General features: G+C 45.1%; 1 long non-coding RNA gene across 2 annotated transcripts; it reads left to right on the forward strand.

The window, feature by feature from the left end:
• The first annotated feature begins 7949 nt into the window (after positions 1–7949).
• LOC142761437 (uncharacterized) lies at positions 7950–18449 on the forward strand. 2 transcript variants are annotated; one of them, XR_012883643.1, is made up of 4 exons: positions 7950–8066; positions 8234–8376; positions 12581–12649; positions 18112–18449. It is a non-coding gene; the product is annotated as an uncharacterized LOC142761437 (long non-coding RNA). The 2 variants fall into 2 exon arrangements; XR_012883644.1 differs by having other exon boundaries at positions 8258–8376.
• Positions 18450–25968: the final 7519 nt, after the last annotated feature.

The following is a 25968-nucleotide window of genomic DNA, read 5'->3' on the forward strand; positions in this document are numbered from 1 at the left end:
TCTGACAGAGGGGTACAATTTGTTTCCTTATTTTGGAGAGCTTTTTGTAAAAAGTTGGAGATTGATCTGTCCTTCTCCTCCGCTTTCCATCCCGAAACTAATGGCCAAACGGAAAGGACTAACCAATCCCTGGAACAATATTTAAGGTGTTTCATCTCTGACTGTCAATTCAATTGGGTCTCATTCCTTCCCCTTGCTGAATTTTCCCTGAATAACCGGGTCAGTAACTCGTCAGGGGTCTCCCCGTTTTTCTGTAATTTCGGGTTTAACCCAAGGTTCTCCTCCGTTTCCCCTGGTTGTTCCAATAATCCTGAGGTAGAGGATGTTCATCGGGAACTGTGCACAGTCTGGGCCCAGGTTCAGAAGAACCTAGAGGCGTCCCAGAGCGCACAAAAGATTCAGGCTGATAGTAGACGTTCTGCTAACCCCCGGTTTGTCATCGGGGATTTGGTCTGGTTGTCGTCCAGGAACTTGCGCCTTAAGGTCCCGTCCAGGAAGTTTGCTCCCCGATTTATTGGTCCTTATAAGATCATTGAAGTCCTCAACCCTGTATCCTTCCGTCTGGAGCTGCCCCCATCCTTTCGCATACATGACGTCTTCCATGCCTCCCTCCTTAAACGCTGCTTCCCGTCCTGGTCCCCCTCGAGGAGACCTCCTGTTCCCGTTCTCACCCCTGAGGGGGTGGAATTAGAGGTGGCCAAGATTATGGACAGTAGGATGGCCCAGGGCTCCCTCCAGTACCTGGTCCATTGGAGAGGATACGGGCCGGAGGAGAGGACTTGGGTACCTGCCCGTGATGTTCACGCCGGGGTATTGATCAGGAGGTTCCACCTTCTCTTCCCTACTAAACCGGGTCCTCTTAGTAAGGGTCCGGTGGCCCCTCATAAAAGGGGGAGTACTGTTAGGGATCTGCCAGGTACTATGTCTAGGTATACTCCTGGGATTAATCAATCCACACCTGAGGCTAGACCTGTTAGACTGACACCATCTCCCACCAACCAGGGTGGCAGGCTCAGGAGTGAGAGAGCCTATCGCGGCCTGGTCAGTCGGAGTTAGCTCCGCCCCCTGTCCTTTATTACCTGCCGTGTTCTCTTCCTCAGTGCTTGTAATTCTTCTGGATTCCTGGCCTCACTGCTGCTTGCTCCAGCCTGCTTCTGCCGTGCTTCTGCCTTGCTGCAGTTCCGCTTAACCTGCTTTGCTTTGCCCCTGGCTTGCTTCCTTCTCCGTGCTCACGTTGGTATACTCCACTTCATCCTGGTCCTGACTTCTCATTCACCGCTCCGTTTCCTCGCGGCGTTCCGTGGGCTACTGCCCCTTCCCTTGCGTGTTCCCTGTTTGTTCTCCCGTGCACTTAGACAGCGTAGGGACCGCCACCCAGTTGTACCCCGTCGCCTAGGGCGGGTCGTTGCAAGTAGGCAGGGACAGGGCGGTGGGTAGATTAGGGCTCACTTTCCCTTCTCTCCTTCCTGCCATTACAGCCACAGTGCTCCTATATTATTATCAGCCACAGTGCTCCTATATTAGTATCAGCCACTGTGCTCCTATATTAGTATCAGCCACAGTGCTCCTATATTAGTACCAGCCACAGTGCTCCTATATTAGTATCAGCCACAATGCTCCTATATTATCACCAGCCAATGTGCTCCTATATTAGTATCAGCCACAGTGCTCCTATATTAGTATCAGCCACAGTGCTCCTATATTAGTATCAGCCACTGTGCTCCTATATTAGTATCAGCCACAGTGCTCCTATATTAGTATCAGCCACAGTGCTCCTATATTATCACCAGCCACAGTGCTCCTATATTAGTACCATACACAGTGCTCCTATATTAGTATCAGCCACAGTGCTCCTATATTAGTATCAGCCACAGTGCTCCTATATTATTACCAGCCACAGCGCTCCTATATTATTACCAGCCACTGTGCTCTTATATTAGTATCAGCCACAGTGCTCCTATATTATTACCAGCCACTGTGCTCATATATTAGTATCAGCCACAGTGCTCCTATATTAGTATCAGCCACAGTGCTCCTATATTAGTATCAGCCACAGTGCTCCTATATTAGTATCAGCCACAGTGCTCCTATATTATCACCAGCCACAGTGCTCCTATATTATTACCAGCCACAGTGCTCCTATATTGGTATCAGCCACAGTGCTCCTATATTAGTACCATACACAGTGCTCCTATATTAGTATCAGCCACAGTGCTCCTATATTAGTATCAGCCACAGTGCTCCTATATTAGTACCATCCACAGTGCTCCTATATTAGTATCAGCCACAGTTCTCCTATATTAGTATCAGCCACAGTGCTCCTCTATTAGTATCAGCCACAGTGCTCCTATATTAGTATCAGCCACAGTGCTCCTATATTAGTATCAGCCACAGTGCTCCTATATTATTACCAGCCACAGTGTTCTTATATTATTACCAGCCACAGTGCTCCTATATTATTACCAGCCACAGTGCTCCTATATTATTACCAGCCACAGTGCTCCTATATTATTACCAGCCACAGTGCTCCTCTATTAGTATCAGCCACAGTGCTCCTATAATAGTATCAGCCACAGTGCTCCTATATTAGTATCAGCCACAATGCTCCTATATTATCACCAGCCAATGTGCTCCTATATTAGTATCAGCCACAGTGCTCCTATATTAGTATCAGCCACTGTGCTCCTATATTAGTATCAGCCACAGTGCTCCTATATTAGTATCAGCCACAGTGCTCCTATATTATCACCAGCCACAGTGCTCCTATATTAGTACCATACACAGTGCTCCTATATTAGTATCAGCCACAGTGCTCCTATATTAGTATCAGCCACAGTGCTCCTATATTATTACCAGCCACTGTGCTCATATATTAGTATCAGCCACAGTGCTCCTATATTAGTATCAGCCACAGTGCTCCTATATTAGTATCAGCCACAGTGCTCCTATATTAGTATCAGCCACAGTGCTCCTATATTAGTATCAGCCACAGTGCTCCTATATTAGTATCAGCCACAGTGCTCCTATATTATCACCAGCCACAGTGCTCCTATATTATCACCAGCCACAGTGCTCCTATATTATTACCAGCCACAGTGCTCCTATATTGGTATCAGCCACAGTGCTCCTATATTGGTATCAGCCACAGTGCTCCTATATTAGTACCATACACAGTGCTCCTATATTAGTATCAGCCACAGTGCTCCTATATTAGTATCAGCCACAGTGCTCCTATATTAGTACCATCCACAGTGCTCCTATATTAGTATCAGCCACAGTGCTCCTATATTATTATCAGCCACAGTGCTCCTATATTATCACTAGCCACAGTGCTCCTATATTATTAGCAGCCACAGTTCTCCTATATTAGTATCAGCCACAGTGCTCCTCTATTAGTATCAGCCACAGTGCTCCTATATTAGTATCAGCCACAGTGCTCCTATATTAATATCAGCCACAGTGCTCCTATATTAGTATCAGCCACAGTGCTCCTATATTATTACCAGCCACAGTGTTCCTATATTATTACCAGCCACAGTGCTCCTATATTATTACCAGCCACAGTGCTCCTATATTATTACCAGCCACAGTGCTCCTATATTGGTATCAGCCACAGTGCTCCTATATTAGTACCATACACAGTGCTCCTATATTAGTATCAGCCACAGTGCTCCTATATTAGTATCAGCCACAGTGCTCCTATATTAGTACCATCCACAGTGCTCCTATATTAGTATCATCCACAGTGCTCCTATATTGGTATCAGCCACAGTGCTCCTATATTAGTACCATACACAGTGCTCCTATATTAGTATCAGCCACAGTGCTCCTATATTAGTATCAGCCACAGTGCTCCTATATTAGTACCATCCACAGTGCTCCTATATTAGTATCAGCCACAGTGCTCCTATATTAATTTCAGCCACAGTGCTCCTATATTAGTATCAGCCACAGTGCTCCTATATTAGTACCAGCCACAGTGCTCCTATATTAGTATCAGCCACAGTGCTCCTATATTAGTATCAGCCACAGTGCTCCTCTATTAGTATCAGCCACAGTGCTCCTATATTATCACCAGCCACAGTGCTCCTATATTATTACCATCCACAGTGCTCCTATATTATTATCAGCCACAGTGCTCCTATATTAGTATCAGCCACAGTGCTCCTATATTAGTATCAGCCACAGTGCTCTTCTATTAGTATCAGCCACAGTGCTCCTATATTAGTATCAGCCACAGTGCTCCTATATTATTACCAGCCACAGTGCTCCTATATTAGTATCAGCCACAGTGCTCCTATATTAGTATCAGCCACAGTGCTCCTATATTATTACCAGCCACAGTGCTCCTATATTATTACCAGCCACAGTGCTCCTATATTAGTATCAGCCACAGTGCTCCTATATTATTACCAGCCACAATGCTCCTATATTATTACCAGCCACTGTGCTCCTATATTATTACCAGCCACAGTGCTCCTATATTAGTATCAGCCACAGTGCTCCTATATTAGTATCAGCCACAGTGCTCCTATATTATTACCAGCCACAGTGCTCCTATATTATTACCAGCCACAGTGCTCCTATATTATTACCAGCCACAGTGCTCCTATATTAGTATCAGCCACAGTGCTCCTATATTAGTATCAGCCACAGTGCTCCTATATTAATATCAGCCACAGTGCTCCTATATTAGTATCAGCCACAGTGCTCCTATATTAGTATCAGCCACAGTGCTCCTATATTAGTACCATACACAGTGCTCCTATATTAGTATCAGCCACAGTGCTCCTATATTAGTATCAGCCACAGTGCTCCTATATTAGTACCATCCACAGTGCTCCTATATTAGTATCATCCACAGTGCTCCTATATTGGTATCAGCCACAGTGCTCCTATATTAGTACCATACACAGTGCTCCTATATTAGTATCAGCCACAGTGCTCCTATATTAGTATCAGCCACAGTGCTCCTATATTAGTACCATCCACAGTGCTCCTATATTAGTATCAGCCACAGTGCTCCTATATTAATTTCAGCCACAGTGCTCCTATATTAGTATCAGCCACAGTGCTCCTATATTAGTACCAGCCACAGTGCTCCTATATTAGTATCAGCCACAGTGCTCCTATATTAGTATCAGCCACAGTGCTCCTCTATTAGTATCAGCCACAGTGCTCCTATATTATCACCAGCCACAGTGCTCCTATATTATTACCATCCACAGTGCTCCTATATTATTATCAGCCACAGTGCTCCTATATTAGTATCAGCCACAGTGCTCCTATATTAGTATCAGCCACAGTGCTCTTCTATTAGTATCAGCCACAGTGCTCCTATATTAGTATCAGCCACAGTGCTCCTATATTATTACCAGCCACAGTGCTCCTATATTAGTATCAGCCACAGTGCTCCTATATTAGTATCAGCCACAGTGCTCCTATATTATTACCAGCCACAGTGCTCCTATATTATTACCAGCCACAGTGCTCCTATATTAGTATCAGCCACTGTGCTCCTATATTATTACCAGCCACAGTGCTCCTATATTAGTATCAGCCACAGTGCTCCTATATTAGTATCAGCCACAGTGCTCCTATATTATTACCAGCCACAGTGCTCCTATATTATTACCAGCCACAGTGCTCCTATATTACCAGCCACAGTGCTCCTATATTAGTATCAGCCACAGTGCTCCTATATTAGTATCAGCCACAGTGCTCCTATATTAATATCAGCCACAGTGCTCCTATATTAGTATCAGCCACAGTGCTCCTATATTAGTATCAGCCACAGTGCTCCTATATTAGTACCAGCCACAGTGCTCCTATATTATTATCAGGCACAGTGCTCCTATATTAGTATCAGCCACAGTGCTCCTATATTAGTACCATCCACAGTGCTCCTATATTAGTATCAGCCACAGTGCTCCTCTATTAGTATCAGCCACAGTGCTCCTATATTATTATCAGCCACAGTGCTCCTATATTAGTATCAGTCACAGTGCTCCTATATTAGTACCATCCACAGTGCTCCTATATTAGTATCAGCCACAGTGCTCCTCTATTAGTATCAGCCACAGTGCTCCTATATTATTACCAGCCACAGTGCTCCTATATTATTACCAGCCACAGTGCTCCTATATTAGTACCAGCCACAGTGCTCCTATATTATTACCAGCCACAGTGCTCCTATATTATCACCAGCCACAGTGCTCCTATATTATTACCAGCCACAGTGCTCCTATATTAGTATCAGCCACAGTGCTCCTATATTAGTATCAGCCACAGTGCTCCTATATTAGTATCAGCCACAGTGCTCCTATATTAGTATCAGCCACAGTGCTCCTATATTAGTATCAGCCACAGTGCTCCTATATTAGTATCAGCCACAGTGCTCCTATATTAGTATCAGCCACAGTGCTCCTATATTAGTATCAGCCACAGTGCTCCTATATTAGTATCAGCCACAGTGCTCCTATATTAGTATCAGCCACAGTGCTCCTATATTAGTATCAGCCACAGTGCTCCTATATTAGTATCAGCCACAGTGCTCCAATATTAGTATCAGCCACAGTGCTCCTATATTATTACCAGCCACAGTGCTCCTATATTAGTATCAGCCACAGTGCTCCTATATTAGTACCAGCCACAGTGCTTATATATTAGTATCAGCCACAGTGCTCCTATATTAGTATCAGCCACAGTGCTCCTATATTATTACCAGCCACAGTGCTCCTATATTAGTATCAGCCACAGTGCTCCTATATTAGTATCAGCCACAGTGCTCCTATATTAGTACCATCCACAGTGCTCCTATATTATTACCAGCCACAGTGCTCCTATATTAGTATCAGCCACAGTGCTCCTATATTAGTATCAGCCACAGTGCTCCTATATTATTATCAGCCACAGTGCTCCTATATTAGTGCCGGACACAATATTATTCCTCTGTATACTCCTGCTATTCCATATAACAGAGATGATCTGTGTACATATCTGGCTATGAAGCAGGGTTCAGTAGGGTGGGACCCGGGTAAGTTTACCTCTGCCGTTTTCCCCTACACCCAATCGTTTACACCCTACTATCTAATATTAAAATTATATATTTCAGCTTTTTGCTGATATTTTGGAGTACTGCAGACAATTTTTCAATATATTGTACCTTCTGTATCAATTGCTCACAATTGTCTTATGACAATTTAAAAAGAGGCCGACACAGTGATCAGCTGATCGCTGCAGGTCTGGCTTCTCTGGGAGCAATAACCACACATTTCCCCTGCAGCGGCCACTATAGGGGAAATGTAGAACTGCATGCCAGCTATTCAAATGAATGGTCGTCTATGTAATGCATGGAAGAGCTCTGTACGCCATAGCAGGAGCATCTCGGGGGACCCCCCTCTATGACATTGATATTCCCTAAGGCCCCATGCACACGACCGTAAAAATTATCAGTAATTGCGGACCCATTCACTTCTATTGTCCACGGACACCTTCCCGTTTATTTACGGGAAGGTGTCCGGGCCGTGGAAGTGTACCACAAAAGATAGGACATGCTTTTTACAGGCCGTGCTCCCACACTTTGCAAAGGAGCACGGGCTGAAAACGCGAGTGGCTGTCAGCGGCCGGCCGTGCCCGCAATCACGGCCCGTGAATACGGGCACGGCCGTGTGCATGGGGCCTAATAGGGCATATAGACAGGGGTTCCTGTCATGAGACCGATCCCCCTAATCCACACAAATGAAGGGAGGACAATGATTGGTCCGTGCATCCTCCTCGCATCGTCAGTCAGTAGATATAGAAAATGTAACGTCGTTAATGTGACAAAGTCAAGATAACGCGGTTGGAGCGTCCGCCGCGCAGATTTATGTTCTGTCCCCGGACTCTTTGTAGATACATTATTACATCATTTACATCTCGTCTGTGTTTAGAACTATGGAAACAATCATTGTAACCGGCAGCCATATCTGACATTCTTCCCGGCTGACCGCATGCTGCGCTGTGACAGTGATACAGACCTGGCGAGGGCTCATACTTAATTTGGAAATTCTAGATTCTTAGATGAAGTAATGTAAAGACGGACGACTCAGAAATGGGATCTGTTAATGAGTCCGATTTTAATCAATGTTATTCTTTCATGGACAGTAGTTTTAAGATTTAAAGGGCCGGCAGCCTCAATACATTGTAGCCACCGATGCACCATTGCTTTTATTGTATATAACATCTATTTTAGTTGTTCTCCCACAATTCCTTGCAGAGTTGCGCAACACTCTTGTCTGGCCGGGACCTATACATCTGTTGATCCTGATCTCTTTGGTTCATGAATAGAATGACAGGACTGTAGTAAAGACTGACACACAAGCAAAGCAGATTAAGGTAAGTGGGTTGGGGGCAAAGTATGTATAATAATACAGATTTATATGCTATTTAGCTTCTACGGAGAGCTTGGCCTTGCATGAGCAGCCATAAGTTGCTGTGTCTAAGTATATGTTGTTACCTGTAAGTTAGGCTCTGTTCACACCTGCGTCCTAACTTCCGTTTCCAATAGTAGCCATGATGCTGCGCCTGACCGACCCACGGGGTCCGTCAGGTTCCACCAAGATGTCCGTCATCTTGACGGGAAAAATAGCGTTAGGAATGCATGACACGGACAGTGCAATGCTTCATCTCCCCTGTGGTGGCGCTATAGGGGAATTTAAGACTTTCCAGGTTTCATTGAATATCAGAATTGATTGCTAGACACCATAGGATAAGACTTGATTAAGAATCTCCACATTTTGAACCCATGTCGTTCTAGGTTTAAAATTTGTGTGCTGATTAATTTCTTAATAAATCTTTATTAGGGTATGTGCACACGGAATGTCTGCAGGTGTATTTTGGGGCGTTTACGCCCCGAAAAACGCCTGAAAAAATAGAAGCAGTACGCCTCCAAACATCTGCCCATTGATTTCAATGGGAAATACGGCATTCTGTTCCGTTCTTGGGCATTCTTGGGACGTTTTTGGAGCCCTTTTTCTTTGACTAGAAAATGAATTTTGTGTGTGCACATACCCCAAGTGTCTGAGCTCTGTTTTTCCTGAAACAGAGCACCAAATCCCCTGCATAGCCATAGAGTTACATGATAAAATTCTGTCTGCCTGCAACCACCACTAGAGGGAGCTCAGGAGTTCACTGCATACTGGCATAAGCTCCTAAGCTCCCCCTAGTGGTGGCTTCAGGCAGACAGAATTGTATAATTTAACTGTCTGTACATGGGATTTGGAACTCTGTATCAGAAAAATGAATCTGATGCCTGTAAAGATATATTCATAAATTAATTAGCACAGAATTTTGGACAAAATGTTTTTCAAGGATCGACATTCACTTTAAGTTGGAATCTCCAACATATTTATCGGCTTTCAATGGTGCGTTCCTTCACTACCCTGAGGCTTCTCCGATGACATCAATGGCACTTGAAATTCCAAATTGTATTAACTCTTATTCAGTGATCAAGGGGTTCGGACACCACGGACACTTTACTTTGGGAATCATTAGGGGTCAAGTTCTCCTTGACCGCCACCGTTATAGTGGACTGACACATCAGGAGATCATTTAAAGTGAAATTCCCCATTAAAATAAACATGGAGTCCCAATTAATAAGCCGGGTCATTAGGAGGACGCTGGATATAAAGGTCTCGGATAATTACTCCATTCTTCTTCTAGTGGATTCCAAACTATCAGCCATTGCTTTTCCTCTCTTGCTGTAGATGACAATGCTCAGGAAATCAATAATATCTGTAATTAGTCCGTATTCCATTAGACATAAAAAAAAACACAATAAGAAATGAAAATAAAAGTAAATGAAAAGACGCTGGAGATAATATGTCCCATGATGCTCTTCTTTTAATTAAATTAAAATGAATTGGTTTGGTTCTAAGCTCAATTTCCATGATTTATTAAGCACGCCATTGTATAGGGAAGAGCTATGAAAACTATTCTTCATAAATGAGAAGATACATTGAATCTATAGTGAATGATCTATTGCAGGAGGACCCAGAGATTGCAGCTCCTGATAATAATACTCATATGTTCTGTACTCCCACAATCCCATGCAGTGTAGCACTCTCCTATATGAAAGGGACCTATAGGTCCATCCATGCGGAGCTTTCTGGTTTATGAATGGAATGCAAGATCAACAGTGAAGACTGACAAATGGAAATCCTAGTGGGAGAAGATGAGCAATTGGGAGTCAATTGCAGATTTAGAGGCTATTAAAAGCTGAGTGGCAGACCCTGTACACACTGTGATGGCTGGCAATGTACTGCAATAGAAACCAATGACCAGTGTCAATATGTCCTTATGGAGGAGACTTGGAACAGGGGTGAACCTTTGTGGTAGACGAGAAGACTGTTTTTGGAATCTGTAAATATGGAAAGGTTGATAACACGTGTTCCAAGAATATGGAACTCCATCAAATGACAAAAAGAACATAATCTCCATATGGGGACAACCTAGGAAAGGGGTGAGTCTTCCCAAGGGTGGTCGGCTGGCCAAAGTTATTCCCGGGGTGAAAAGAGAACTCATTCAATAAGTCAAAAAAAACTTGGGAATTAATTGTTAAATAGTTAATAGAGGGGGGTCCTCTGTTCAGGATCATCATTTCTTGGTCAGAGTGGACACAAACAACATAATGATATGAATGGACATTGTGTAATACTTCAATTCTCCTGTGGTGGCGCTGCAGGGAAACTGAACACTTACTGCCAGGTTTCCCCACAGATCACAGCCGATCACTGGGGATCCAGCAGGTAGACACTTTGTGATCTGCTTATTGTCAAGGAACCTTTCTAACAAGTAGGAACTGTCCAAAGCGGAGAACCCCTTTAAACTTAAAGAATCATTACCTTAGCTGAAGTGTTATGTCTAAGCTCAGACCTGTGATAGATGAATTATTCATGAACGAAGATGATGTTCTTCTCCAGCATCTATACAACTTTTTTTTACTGGACCTGTGAAGTTTCTGGAACTTCTTTGAATTGAAGAACAGATAACGGTAGATAAGATGAAGTGTTAAAAAAAGGAAACCCCTTATAGAGTCTTATATATATATATATATAGGGAACCCTTAGGGAAGTTCTCCTCCATATATTAGACAGGCACAGGGGCAGTGAGTATCTCATCAAACAGCTCCTCATATCTGAGCTTCTCTGACCTCCCAATATTTGCATCCCCATTCGCAGGACATTTGAAAGCCCACAATTATGCAAATGTGCACAGGCCCCTCCCATATTTTGTAAGATCTCAGCTTACTGTCAGTGAAAATTCCTGTTTACATCCAGAGACTGGAATCCTGTCCTGAGCTGGTCTAACTGACACCACTGCAGGGCTAGCTACAAGAGAGAGCTCTGATACACTGTAACAAACCCTGCACCTGCATAAGTTGAACATAATCAAGACAGTTTTTTTTCAGCAACCAGAAAAACAAGATGGGCTCCATACATTGATAGCAAGCAGAAATCTTGAAAATGGCAAGGAATTGATACACAAAGAATATTAGAAAGATTGAAAACTTTTTATTAAAAATGCATAACCCCGATACCACTGCCCGTACGCTGTCAGTGTTGATTTGTTGATTTGCCACACAGACCCCCTGTAGAGAGCGCCACACAGCCCCCCTTGTATATAGTGCCACACACCCCCTTGTGTATATAGTGCTACACAGCCCCCCTGTATATAGGGCCACACAGCCCCCTCTCTTGTATATAATGCCACCCAGCCCAATTCCTTTGTATAAAGTGCTGCACAGCAATCCCCCCATGTATATTGCCACATAGCCCCCACTCCATAAAAAAATTAAAAAAAATTGTACTTACCTTGCCCCCGTTTCCTCGACGGAGCGATGCACAACCTTGCGGGCGGGATGCATGCGCAGACCAACATGATGCAGTGATGTCATCACGCCTGCTTGCGCAGGGAGTCTTCCCAGCGCCTTATAGGTTGCAGGCCTAACGTGACCCGCAGCTTATAATAATCATTTATATCTGCGTACTGAGGACTCAGATACAAGTGAATTTGGCTGTCGCTAGCACCGGGGCTCCCTCCGGTGCTAGCGACGCCACTGCATCTGCCCGTCGCCTGTGACAGTGCCCAGGCTTTAAGGTTTAGTGAGCGGGCAGACTGTGGAAGGTGCGCAGCCGCAAACACCATATAGGGAACGCTGGTCCTGTTTTGTGCTGCAATGATAACATCAAATAGGGACTCGGCAACAAAGACTTATACATAAAAAGCCCTACTACTACTTCGCCAAGAAAATGTGTGCAAAATTCATGGCGAAATTGCAAGTTAAGTACACCATGTTTTTGCCGCAGTTTCTTAGGCTATGTTCACATCACATTTTTTTGCCTACATTTGACGTATGCATTGGGTAAAGCTTAACATAGGCTGTGACAGGTGCTCAATAGCGGCATCCGTTTAACGTATACGTCATGAAAAGCCCATCACGTATTTGTCTGACGGAGGCCGTGACGGACGCTATATCTATAGGCTCCCACATTAAAAAAATATATGTTTAATGAATAAATTATTTTACTGGACCCCACAGAAGAAGGGGGTCACCGTTGAATCATGCGACCAAACGGACGAGAAGAAAACTTGAAATTTACACCAGGAGGTAATACTAGTACCAATATATATAATGGCACAATAGGTGACTAATGAGTGCTTCTTCAAACAATACAATGCCTGCAGCCGCCAATAGGGGGAGCTCAGGAGCGCTTGTTACCATTTATTTTATTTCTCCAATCTAAATACAAAAAATCAAAACAACTTTCTTTGTCTTTGTTAAAAATCTCCCATTTTGTGTATTCAGCTACTATGCATACCTATGTGTCTCCATGGTTACAGACTACAAAACAACTCTGTGTAGTCTGATCCTGCAGTAATATTCTCTTTTATCTTTCCCCTAAGTCTTACTAACCTAACGGATGTACGTTAGCTTAAAGCAAGGTACAGATATAAGGAAATATGATTAGAGGATCAGACTACACAGGATTTCTTTGTTGTCTGTTACCATGGAGACACACAGCTCTGCATAGGAGCTGTAAAAACAGAACAATAGGACATTTTTAATTAATCCAATTTAAATTTTAGATGAAGTGGGGCAATAAACAAAAGATTGTTGCAAAGGTGGACATCCTTAGCAAAAAGTTGAGATCCTCTTCTACAGGGTTATCCAGAACGGCCGCCATCATTACAACTCCTATAACGGTTGACCCCTTCTGTTCTTAGGGTCCTCATCTGTGAATCTGAATAGTCACTGAAATTTACCATTTGGATGAGAGAGAAGTGATAATTCCTATGGGAGTTGTAGTAGCAGTCACATGCTTCCCGGAATTGCAAGGGATCTACAGTAAAACGGGGACGAGGGGGTTTAGATGGATTTGCAATTTAGGGAGTTTAAAAAAGTTAGGACACTATCTATCTATCTATCTATCTATCTATCTATCTATCTATCTCATATCTATCTATCTATCTATCTATCTATCTATCTATCTATCTATCTATCTATCTATCTATCTATCTATCTATCTATCTATCTATCTATCTATCTATCCAATTATTTTGTAATCCAAAAGCTATAGCCCTGCCCACAGCGAGCTGCTCAGCATTGTAAAGACTGGGGGCAATTTTTTTTTTTTATTTTTTTTTACTTCATGCATAGTTTTTCATATATAATAAACTCCTGGGGAAACCCTTTAAATGTAAAAACAATTGATTAGCAGTTATGTAGTTCCCTTTATGTAATATTGTAATATAGTATACATAGTAGATAATGGTATTCAAGCATCATTGTAATGAAAAAAGATTAAAAGATTTTTTCTATATATTTACAGATGATTTATTTTTTTGGGATGTGTTTAAGGTGCAGATGTTGCATGACGAGGATCAGTTGCCGTTCCAGGGCGGTGTAGATACAGGTTAAACCTTAAAAAGCATCCTGTAATTCCACTCAGCGCCCGGATCAGTTACTGTGCTTTTATTTTCCATGCATTTCCTTTCTCGCTACTAAACCCTGATACTCGAAGCTGTATCCAAAAGCCGGCGTGAAACGCGATGCTCCTGAACGTCTTCTGTGGAAACTGGTAACATGTGACATCACAAACAGACACTTGTTTCCATACGGCAAACACAGACACGTTCTAGTGAGGAGACGCCAAGCGCCCGGCTTATGTAAATATTCGCAGCGTCCGCAGTCATGTATAGAGTCCGTCACTGAGATGATACAGGATTTAAAATTTGGAATATTCCCCCTTTGGTGAACCTACGCTACTGTTTTATGGGATTGCATAAATAATCACGCCCTATTATATATTAATAAAGGACTTCCTCCCATACTGGAGTCCAGAAGCTGCAGGGATTTCACACTCACTGGAGCTTCACTGATAAACTATGTAAAATGCTCCATCAACAGAATACAGGCTGCCATAAACGGCTCTTATAGTCTCCTGGTGAATTAAATGTCCACAGCCCTGTAAAGATTCTCAGATTGCCCCTTTTATATATATATATAAGGGGATGAAAACTTATGCAATTCCCTTCTTACACTTTAATTGAGAAAAGGAAAAATGTTGCCTTTACATAATGACAATGTTCTGCACTGCTGTATGCAGCTCTTATGGAGACCGATGCGTCTCCATGGTAACAGACTACAAACAAACCCGCGTGAAGTCTGATCCTGCAGTCATGTGTAAGGGTATGTGCACACACACTAATTATGTCCGTAATTGACGGACGTATTTCGGCCGCAAGTACCGGACCGAACACAGTGCAGGGAGCCGGGCTCCTAGCATCATACTTATGTACGATGCTAGGAGTCTCTGCCTCGCTGCAGGACAACTGTCCCGTACTGCAATCATGTTTTCAGTACGTGACAATGGTCCTGCAGCGAGGCAGGGACTCCTAGCATCGTACATAAGTATGATGCTAGGAGCCCGGCTCCCTGCACTGTGTTTGGTCCGGGACTTGCGGCCGAAATACGTCCGTCAATTACGGACGTAATTAGTGTGTGTGCACATACCCTTAGGGTATGTTCACACGGCTTATTTTCAGCTGTTTTTTAGGCCATAAACGCCCCGAAAAACGGCTAGAAATACGGACGGCTGAACGCCTCCAAACATCTGCCCATTGTTTTCAATGGGAAAAACTGCGTTTCGTTCCCACGGGGCGTTTTTTACGCAGCCGTTTGTTTTATGTTTGAGACGTTTTTGGAGCCATTTTTCATTGTCAAAATAGAAAAACAGCTCTAAAAACGTCCGTAAAAAACGCATAAAAAACACGTGATGCTTTAAAAACGGCTGAAAATCAGGTGCTGTTTTCCCTTGCAATGAGCTCCGAATTTCACGGCCGTTTTTAGTTTACCGTGTGAACATAGCCTTACTCTCTTCCATCTCCGAAAAAGGGGATGGAGGGAGAGGAGCAGGGCCAGTATTAGGATAGATGGCGCCCTGTGCGAAATTATTTTTCGCCGCCCCACCCCCTCATAAAAAAAATACCCCATAAAAAAAGTATAATGCTCCCCACAGTATAATGCCCCTTTAGTGCCCCCCATACAGTATAATAATAATATAATATATTATAACCCATTCAAGGACACAGTATTATGCCCACACAGTTTATTTCCCCCTGCAGTGCCCATACAAAGTATAATGTCCACTTAGTGGCCCCCACACAGTATAATGCCCCCCTCTCTGGCTGCCACACACAACCCCCCTCTTGTAGATAGTGCTCCCCTTTTAATTGTGCCATATAGCCTCCCTGTAGACAGTGCCATAATCCCCCACCAACTCCTTAAAGATCGTGCCATACAGCCCCCCACCTCCCCTTGTAGACAGTGCCCCTAAACAAAAAAAAAATTGCACTCACCTAGGCCCCACCACGAACTGAGCTGCTCCACGACAGGATCCTTGCGTCGGCCGGCGTGATCTTGTAGCCTAGTACAGAATTTCCCAACCTTTCCGGACTCGAGGAATCACTGGAAAAATAAAATTTCCTCAGGGCCCCCCTACCAATAATTGTCTCGGGAAAGACAGAAAACGGCTAAAAACAAGCACTGCACTCGTAGGGTCTGTTCACACAGCGTTTTTTGTAAGCCAAAAAAAAAAAAGTGCCTTAAAATACCTTCTGGAATTGACAGCGTTGTTTGAGCTTTTTTTTTTTGCCTTTTTTTTAAGCCGTTGAAGCGAATGCAAAAGACGCAGGGAAAAAAGCTCCAAATGAGCGACGCAGGAATTTACTGCCCCCTAATAATTTCAATTGGAGTTCAGAGGTTGAAACCGCTTGAAGACCATCAGCCCCCCACTCACAGTAGAATCACCATCAGCCCACCACTCACAGTAACATGATCATCAGCCCCCCACTTACAGTAGAATCACCATCAGCCCACCACTCACAGTAACATGATCATCAGCCCCCCACTCACAGTAACATGATCAGCCCCCCACTCACAGTAACATGACCATCAGCCCCCCACTCACAGTAACATGATCATCAGCCCCCCACTCACAGTAACATGACCATCAGCCCCCCACTCACAGTAACATGATCATCAGCCCCCCACTCACAGTAACATGATCATCAGCCCCCCACTCACAGTAACATGACCATCAGCCCCCCACTCACAGTAACATGACCATCAGCCCCCACTCGCAGTAAAATCACCATCAGCCCCTCACTCGCAGTAAAATGACCATCAGCCCGCAACTCAGATTCCCCCTGTGATAGTGCCACACAGCCTCCTTGTAGGTAGTGCCACACAGCCTCCTTGTAGGTAGTGCCACACAGCCCCCTTGTAGGTAGTGCCGCACAGCCCCCTTGTAGGTAGTCCTGCACAGCACCCTGTAGGTAGTGCCACACAGCCAACAGCCCCCTTGTAGATGGCACCCCCCCCTTTCCTATAGGTAGCACCACTGTAGCTCCCTGAAGGAGCAGAATCCCCCTGTGGACGGTGATTCCTCTCCTAGAGCGCTCCACTTGATGTCTCTGAAGAAGCAGAATCCCCCTGTGACCGGGGATTCCACTCCAGGAGAAGCCCCTGACGTCTCTGTCCATAAATGGACACAAGGGCTTCTCCTGGAGTGGAATCCCCGGTCACAGAGTCGGCAACGCTGTGGACGGGGATTCCGCTTCACGAGTTGCCCCTGATGTCACTGTTCATATATAGACAGAGACATCAAGCACTCCATCAGGGCACTACAGTGGCACTAGTAGATAGCAGAGCAGGGAGATACCTCCCTGCTCTGCTATACTGGTGTCGCTACCGCTGTAGTAGCCGCAGCGGCTGATAGTGGCAGCCGGCCATGGGGGTCCCGTTCAGACGCGCGCCCGCATGCTGGGTGTCTGCGCTAGCGGCCACTATGGCTGCTACTTCGGTAGCGACGCCACTGAGTGAAGAAGCGCCCCGGGCGGAAAGGCGGTTGCTGAGTCGCCGGGCCCGGGCGCTTCTGAAACAAGCAGGGGAAGGGAGCCAGCGCAGCGCCCCCTTCCACTTGCTGGAGTGATGCGCCCTGTGCAATGGCACAGGTCGCACACCCCTAAGGCCAGCCCTGGAGAGGAGTTACACATAACTGCAAGATCAGACTTCACACAGGGATATGTTTGTAGTCTATTACCATGGAGACACATAGGTCACCATAAGAGCTGTGTACACAAAATCATAGGACATTCCCCCCCCCCGTTCCTGCAGTCCACTTCACTCCTGGGCACCGCCGCAGACATGCCTACATCTCCCCATAATGTATCTACAGATCTGGCCTGGGGTATATATTTATGTAGCGTGTCTGGGGTCTGTTTATAGGAGGTCTAGTCTGAAGCCTGTATTTATTTAGAGGGTCTGGTCTAGGTTCTGTATTTAAGGGGATTGATCTGGAGTCTGTATTTAGGGGGTCTGTTCCGAGGCTGTATTTCTTTAAGAAGTCTTTGTTTATTTAAGGGGTCTGGAGTTTGTATTAATTTTGGGGTGTTAAGAAAAGGGATAATATGCACGATTTGTGATTCTAATGCCGCAGTTTGGGGTGTGTCTTGTATAAGGGGGCGGGGCATAAGATACAATATGTGACTTTGTGCAATTTTTTTTAGAAGAGGAGAAGGCAGAAGAAGATGACCAGCAACAAGAACAATGAAGACTATCATGGGAATCAAGTTCATTTTGAAGACTGAATTAACAAAGTCATCAAGAGCAGAAATCCACCTGAGGACATGAAAGTAATAATAGAAAAAATACACAACAAACATCTCATGTCTATGGTCACACTTACTGCAGCAGTTTGGGTTACAGAGCTGCTTTTCCTACTCTTACAAAGTTACAGCTATAGTCAGCCATTTTGTAGGCTACAGGGATCATTCTTTGGTCACTCGGTCACTGACCATCGATACAAAATACAAGGACAATAGAACTGCTACATCTGTTTGTTAACAATCCCATGTCTTATATTTCATTTCATGGCATGTCCCAGGCTACAGCCACATTGATTTGTATTGAAACCCAAGTAGAACTAGAAGTTAGCTACTTCCTCCCTCACTGATGTCACCACTGAATAACACCTGACGGAATTTCTTATTTTTACACTGACATGACTGCCATTGCAGCTCCCATAGTGTTTGTCACCCAGCTTTCCCAATCTCCAGAATGTTAAGTCTGCCATACTAGAAATGGATGTATTATAGGCATTGTTGCCAATCACGCGTTTGGAAAAGCTGGGTGGCAACCTATGTAGAAGGTGTAATGGTGGCCATATTGGTTGCCACCCAGTTTTTCGAGAAACTAACAAATAATAGAACTTTTAGCAACTGAAAAAAACAAGGATATCTTCAGAACTTGTGATTTTTTTTTTTATTTAAAGGGGAATGCGCATTAAATATTTTTTTTTAGATATTATTATGTGTATATACATCCAGATGCTTGGCTGAAGCGAATCGTGGCTTGTTTCCAAAAATTCCGTTTTTAATATACTGGTTTTTACGGCTACACAGACCTCTGAGTGAATGGTAATAAATCCATGATACTGTCCAGATGTGCAACCCTGAGCATTGTGGGTAATTGAGCTCTCATGTGCTCTGGGTGTATGTATACACTGGGTGGAGGGGGGTATGCCCTGTTGACTGGAGCCTTGGGCCCCATAAACTACAGAACAATAAAACTTTTTATATGGACATTGAGAAAATATCCATAAAAATTTCCATTAGGAAACTGAAGGGTCTTGTTTTATATTCCGATTTTTGGATTTTTTTTCGTGCCCTTTTATTCGTTCTTATGGTTGCGGAGTGTAACAGGAAATATTGTTAACATTCCTGGCCCTTATGTCAGATGACTCTGGATCGTTACTAACACAGAGAATGGGATTAATACAGCGACCTCATTACCGGAACGCCGCTTATCAGTGCATGGTTATTCTGGAATGGTAATGAGATGGGACTTCATAGAGAGTTCAACGTTGTGGAAGACAAAGCCAAGACGATTGAAGAACCATCTACAGAATACAAAATTCTAGATGTAAAGAGGCTTAGGGCTTGTTGAAGGGGAGTACGATGATGGGGACCACAACCTATGACATCATCATGCCGTTATCCAATCACAGACTGTTACATAGACTGTATATACACTGTATGACTGCACTGCACTCTCTCTATGACCTCAAAAATGTAATCATGGACTGACCCTCTACATAAGACTGACCTCACTGCACTATGACATGCTAAAGATTGTGTGGCCTCACTATGTATAAACGATGACATCATCATCCAATCACGAACTAGCATGCTATTTAGACTTGATTACTGCACTGAGTGTAATATCCCCATCCAATCAGACTGACCTGGGACATAGATTGTGTGACCTCACTGTGCCCAACCCTATGATATCATCATCCAATCACAGACTGACCTGGTGCATAGAATGTGTGACCTCATTATGTACAAACTATGACATCATTATCCAATCAAGAACTGGCCTGCTATATAATCTGTGTGACCTCATTGTGCGCAACCTATGACAACATGATTCAATCATGGACTAGCCTGCTACATGTATTGTGTGACCTCCCTGCACTGACTGTGACATCATCATCATCCACTCACAGACTGTGTTACCTCATTATGCATAACCTGTGACAAAATCATCCAATAACAGACTAGCATGCTACTACATAGACTATGTTACCTCACTGCACAAATTGTGACATCATCATCCACTCACAGACTGACCTGAGGCATGGACTGTGCATGGACTCTGTGACCTCACTAAGTACAACCTATGACATCATCATCGTCATCCAATCATGGATTAGCCTGCTATATACACTGTATGACCGCACTGCACGCGCTCTGTGACATCCATATCCAATCACAGAGTAAGTTCTATCGTCTTTACCGCCAAAAGACTACGACTTTGGAAGAAGAGGCGGAAATACTCCAGCATGGGAAAGTGCATCAGAAAAAATGCGGGAAATGATGTCAGAGTTGAGGGAATGGAGACAAGTGGGAGGTCACAGAATGAGAGTTACATAGAGGAAGAAGCAGGGTCTTTACCTGCACAGAGTATTTCAGGAAATGTGTGCGCTGATCTTGTGGGAGGTCACAGACTGACGATGACATAGTGGAAGGATCCCCAGTAGCACAGAGTATTTCAGGAGATGAGTGTGACACCCCCTCCCCACAGCTCGGACAGGTGTATTGCACCCGTGCCCGCCACCATCTACATGAATACAAACACGTCAATAATCTTCTATTACAGGAATTTCTGCAGTCATGTTTATTCTATTTCTTTTTTGTCATGTAACTCGCTGATTATTTCCGTATTCTTCATTTTTAACCGCAGCGACGCGTTTTTTTCAGACTTGTGAGTGCGAGTTGCACCTTCGGAGAAGCTGCCAAGACAATATTGCTGCTAAGATTTGCACGTTTGCTAGGTTAGGGTGAGGTCTCGAATACCAAATGAGGATTCTATTTTTAGATCATTTAATTCCGTCTCTGGAGCGCTATCAGCCGCACGCTGAATCCTTCCTCGGAGCCGCCTGTTGTGTTTCGGAAATAGAGGATGATAATTATACGGTTGGTTTTACACATTAAGAAAGCTCTTTAGCAAAAAGGCAACAAAAAAGGAGAAAAAAAAAAGCAGGAATATTCTAGACATGAACGCATTTCGGTTCCGGCTTTGCAATTGCCTCGCCATCCGGATACATTGGGTGAATTGATTTGTATTTGGCCACTTGAAGAGCATAATAGGCTAATTGATTGTATCTTATGGGCCGGTGGATTGGGCGGACTCTACAATAAAAATTTGGATTGACACCTCCTCAGCCAAAGTGCCCCCATAGGAGTGCCAGTCACAGTGCCACCTACAGGGCTCTCTATATCATTGACAACTACAATGGCCAAGGGCGTATGAAAGGCAGCCTGTATAGATGCTACGGGGCCCTTGGAGAGACACAGAGGGCCCGGCCCTGGTGGGCACCCCTCTCCAGAGAAACTGCTTTGTCAACAAACAAGATTTTGATTAATAGGGGCTAGGGCGTACATGCCGTAGAGGCAGACCAAGTGGCTGATATGGGGCCCTTAGAGTGAGGGGGCCAAGACCTGGTTGGTCCTGACGCCTTTTAAACTGGGTGGGAGAACCTGTGCAGGACTCCCCTCTCCACTGTAGCCGTCTTGTTAGTAAACTATGAGGTGGGGGATAAGTGTGTGGAGGGGCAACAAACACCAGGACCTTCTGTTCTGGGTAGCAAAACCATAATTATACCGATCCTTTTCTTTGTACGCCACTGGCAGTGCCTCCATATTAGTGTCCGCCCTAGTGCTCCTACATTAGTGCCAGCCATAGTGCCCCCTCTTCTAGCTTGGACGCTGTCATGATGCTACTGATGGTTTAGTGATGGTAGCGGGGATTGGCATTGTAAGCATGGGGTGGGACACAGCAGCAACAGGAGTGCTAAAAGCAAGCTGAAATCACTGATCACAGTTGTACTCTAATGGAGCAAAACTTCAGTGTAAAGCATGGGGGAGACAGAAGAGCAGCCTGAGCTTCTGTTGAGGCAGGAAGAGGATTTCAGTCTTTGTCAAACTCCAATAAACAATGTAGCTAAGCTGGAGTCACTGATTATAATTGTGACGTAATTGAGCAGAGATGCAGTGCAAAGCATAGAGGAGACCGAGCAATAGCCTGAGCTTCTGGTGAGACAGGAAGTTGATTTCAGACTCCAATAGCTAAGCAGTCCTTATACTAGACCTCAGAGGTAAAAGCCCAAGTGCATGGGCTCAGAAGAGGGAGTAAAGGGTGGTGGGGACCCCAACTCATGAACCCCCACCGATGCTATCTTCTGACAGGACTCTCCATAAATGTCCCGGATCATCTGTAATCCCTGGCGTCACCTCGTCAGTGCCATAAGTGGTTAAGAATAAGAATGAGAGCACCCACCGATGCCCAGGTCATGCCACAGCGGCTCATTCCTGGAAGGTGACGCTCGTGTAACGTAAAAAACTACTATGATTATTATCCACATGTAGGAGAACAGCGGCGGTCAGTGACGGGTGTCATGGGGACCCCTCCTCTGTAATGCGCCAGGTGTGTGGTCAGGGACAGGAACCCGCCTAACATCCACCAGGGATCAGATCATGGTGGATAGACGTCCCATAGATCAGACAGCTCGTGTATTCCTGGGAGCTGTGGACAGTACCAGCAAGGGTCTACATAGGAGTATATCTATATATGTATGTGGGGCCCTAGGGGAAAAGGGCCACAGCTTCCTCTCCCAGGGAAGTGATCAAACTTTAGAGAACCCTCCTCTCTGTATATATATATATATATATGTATTATGACACTGTTAAAAAGTGAGAGGAAAGGCAGGCATACATAGCATTGATATAGCTGCTAGGGGCGCACCGCCCAACTTCCAAGTATCACAAAGAGGGACAACCGATGCGGCATGCGCAGCGCTTCACGACGTTTTTTTTCCTTTTAAGCCACGCCTCTAATCCCACCCAATCTCCACCTATACACACCCCCGATTCAGCCCACACAGTGCCGCTCACAAATACCTAATAGCTGCCCCCACACAGTATAATGCCACCATATACTATACTGCCACATAGATGCCCCATACAGTATAAAACAACACAGATGCCCCCATACAGTATAATGCCCATACAGATGCCCCATGCAGTATAATGGCCAAACAAATTTCCCCATACAACATAATGCCCCCATACAGTATGCTTCCCCCTGTGCCAGTGCCCTTGTAGATCGTGACAGTTCCCATGTACATAGTGCCACACCTCCCTTGAAGTTAGCGCCACCCCCTGTAGAGAATCCCTCTAGGAGCGGAATCCCCAGCCAGAGCATAGGCCGGGGATTCGGCTCCTAGAGGAAAGCCCTGATGTCACTCTCCATATATGTCGGTGGCTACTCCTTGAGCCGACTCTGGTCAGGGATTCCGCTCCAGGAGGGGCCACTGACGTCACTGTCCATATATGGACAGTAACGTCAAGGGCTTCTCCGAGCACAGCGCTTAAAGTAGCGCTGTGCCCGGGGAGTCCTCAGCGAGCGGAGGAGCTCCCTCTGCTATGAATTAATTCTGAAGCAGGGAGCAGATGTTTAGTGATTAGCTCAATTAGTTGAATCCGGGATGGTTGAGAGGTATGGCTATGGGGCCCCTAGACAATAGGCCCCAGCTCAGATAGGGCACATCCTGCCAGATTGTGTGAACCTGCTCTACACTCAGTGCAACATTGGCAAAAAAAAAGGAGAAAAGAACCAGCTTGAGGATTAAATATGGGTGTAGACCGGATAGAGGCTGTCCCTGCAAATGCCATAGGGCCCAAGGAGAGAAGGGCCCCTGCTCAGATTGGCTCCAGCTCCCGTCACCAGCTCATACAAAGTCACACTGCAAACAAGAGGGAGACGAACCAACTGGGGGTCCCACAATTATTCATCAGACCAGGCTGCTTTCCTCCAGTTCTGATGATCACGTGCACATTGTAGGGGCTTTCGGCAGTGGACAGGGGTCAGCATGGGCGCCCTGACCGGTCTGCGGCTACACAGCCCCATATACAGCAAGCTGCGATGCTCTGCGTGTTCTGACGTCTTTCTATCATAGACGGCAGTACGTTTTTCAGTAATTTGTTCTACAGATCTCCTGTAGGATCGGTCCAGACAGGCTCGTCTTCACTCCCCGCACACATCAATCAGGCTGGACGCCCATGATCCGGTCACCGGTCGCCCTTCTTTGGAGAACCTTTGGTAGGTATTAACCGCTACATACCGGGAACGTTACCAGCCGTTTTGGAGATTCTCTGACCCAGTCATCTACACATCACAATTTGGCGCTTGTCACAGTCGTTGAAATCCTTAGACCCTGTTCACACAGGTTTTTTTTTTACGGGGAAACCGCGCCAAAAAAGCCTCCCATTGATTTCAATGAGAGGCGGAGGAGTTTTTATTCCGGTGAGTGGGAAAAAGACGTGTCACGCCCTTTCCTCAGGCGTTTCTGTCTCTGAGTTCCCATTGACGTCAATAGGAGTCAGAGATCGCGTTTTTCGCCCGCGGAGCACAATGGCCACGGCCGAAAAACGCCTTAATCCCTGTTCACACTGAGTTTTTTGCAGGGGTAAAAATCTGCCTCAAAATTCCTGAGGGGATTTTGAGGCAGATTTTGACCTGCCCGCAGAACATTTGCCACGTTTTTCATGGCGTTTTCCGCCTGTTGCAAAAAACACAATTTCTGCCTCCCATTTAGGTCAATGGGAGGTCAGAGACGGGAACACCTGAAGAAAGGGCAGGCGCCATTGTAACCAGATCATCAGTGTTATTTACTTCACCAGTCACTGGTGGTAAAGTTATGGCTGCGCCGTGTGTCATCGCAGTCTGAATAGTGTCACACTAGTATGGCAAATGGAAAAGTATGATCATTTACTGACACCTAGTGGTGATCAGGGGTATTACTCAGCCCAGACCTGCGGCTTATCAGTTTAAAGGCTGTTAACGATTGAATGCAATTTTTTTGCTTATAAATCAAGGTCATTAAAGGGTAACTAAACGTTCAACAAACATCTGACATGACATAGTGACATGTCAGACGTTTTGAATGGTGGGGGTCCGAGCACGGAGACCCCCACCAATGGCTAAAACGAAGCAGAAGTGTGAGCGCTCAGCCGCTTCGTGTCTGTTCGGATTTTTCCGGAAATCAATGAATGTATCGGAGTACGGGCTCATAGAAAGTCTATGAGCCCGCACACCGCTACCTTGGCTTTCCAGAAATGAAGCGACTGAGCACTTCTGCCGCTTCGTTTTAGTGATTGGTGGGGGTCTCAGTGCCCGGTCACCCACCCATCAAAACTTCTGACATGTCACTATGACGTATCAGAAGCTTGTTGAACGTTTAGTTAAACTTTAATAAACATTAAAAAGTGGGCCCAATACTGCCCCCTGTGGTACCCCACAGTAACTGTGCCACAAACTTCCTGCCCAATTTCTCCAGTGCTGATCTTTGAGGACTTTTCCGGAGGTTATAACCAGGGCTGGTTTTGCCTGTATGGCCCGGATAATAAGTGGTGAAGATAAAGTAAGACATATGTCTGAAAAATTTGCTGCGGCTTCTGTATTTCCATGACTGAGGCTCCTGAATGGCATCTGGCTGCTACCAGTTGGCCGGCAACCATTCATCTCAATAGGGTGGCACTCAGGGCACTGCACAGACCAGTAAAGTCCTTCTATACCAGACAGGGAAAGCCGCTCACAATTCTATAGAATGTCACTAAACTGGAGCGTCGAGATTTCCTTTCACTGGACCCGAGGCCCAAACCACGAAGAAGAGCGCTCCCCAACCACTAAACATCTTAACACATACAAGCAAGTAGTGATCTAGTGTGCGGCAAAGCCAGATTGGGGCCCCCATCAGACGGCCGGATGTAAGCGTGACTCTCCCTGGATGCCATCTCCACAAT

This window comes from Rhinoderma darwinii, chromosome 4, assembly GCF_050947455.1.
Source record: "Rhinoderma darwinii isolate aRhiDar2 chromosome 4, aRhiDar2.hap1, whole genome shotgun sequence".
In the NCBI taxonomy this organism is placed as follows: domain Eukaryota; kingdom Metazoa; phylum Chordata; class Amphibia; order Anura; family Rhinodermatidae; genus Rhinoderma; species Rhinoderma darwinii.